We start from the raw sequence: 228 nt of genomic DNA, 5'->3' as shown, positions 1-228 counted from the left end.
CAGTGGTGAAAATTTGGGGGACAGTGGTCAAAATTTGGGGGACAGTGGTCAAAAATGGGGGGCAGTGGTCAAAATTTGGGGGACAGTGGTCAAAACTGGGGGTCAGAACCCCGAAAATTGAGGGGTCAGTGGCCAAAATTTAGGGGATCAGTGGTCAAAATTGGGGGTCAGAACCCCAAAAAATTGAGGGGTCAGTAGTCAAAATTTGGGGGGGTAGTGGTCAGAAAG

At 49.1% G+C, this 228-nt stretch overlaps 1 protein-coding gene across 1 annotated transcript in view; it reads right to left on the bottom strand.

Moving 5' to 3' along the window:
* Positions 1–228, bottom strand: part of LOC103611412 (RNA polymerase II subunit A) — a gene marked incomplete at its 5' end in the record, with an annotated part of 39,592 nt that overhangs the window by 22,771 nt on the left and 16,593 nt on the right. The gene's annotated exons all lie outside the window — the stretch shown is intronic.

This window comes from Corvus brachyrhynchos, unplaced genomic scaffold, assembly GCF_000691975.1.
Source record: "Corvus brachyrhynchos isolate BGI_N302 unplaced genomic scaffold, ASM69197v1 scaffold1290, whole genome shotgun sequence".
Taxonomy (NCBI): domain Eukaryota; kingdom Metazoa; phylum Chordata; class Aves; order Passeriformes; family Corvidae; genus Corvus; species Corvus brachyrhynchos.
This window is presented reverse-complemented; position numbering and strand designations above follow the sequence as displayed.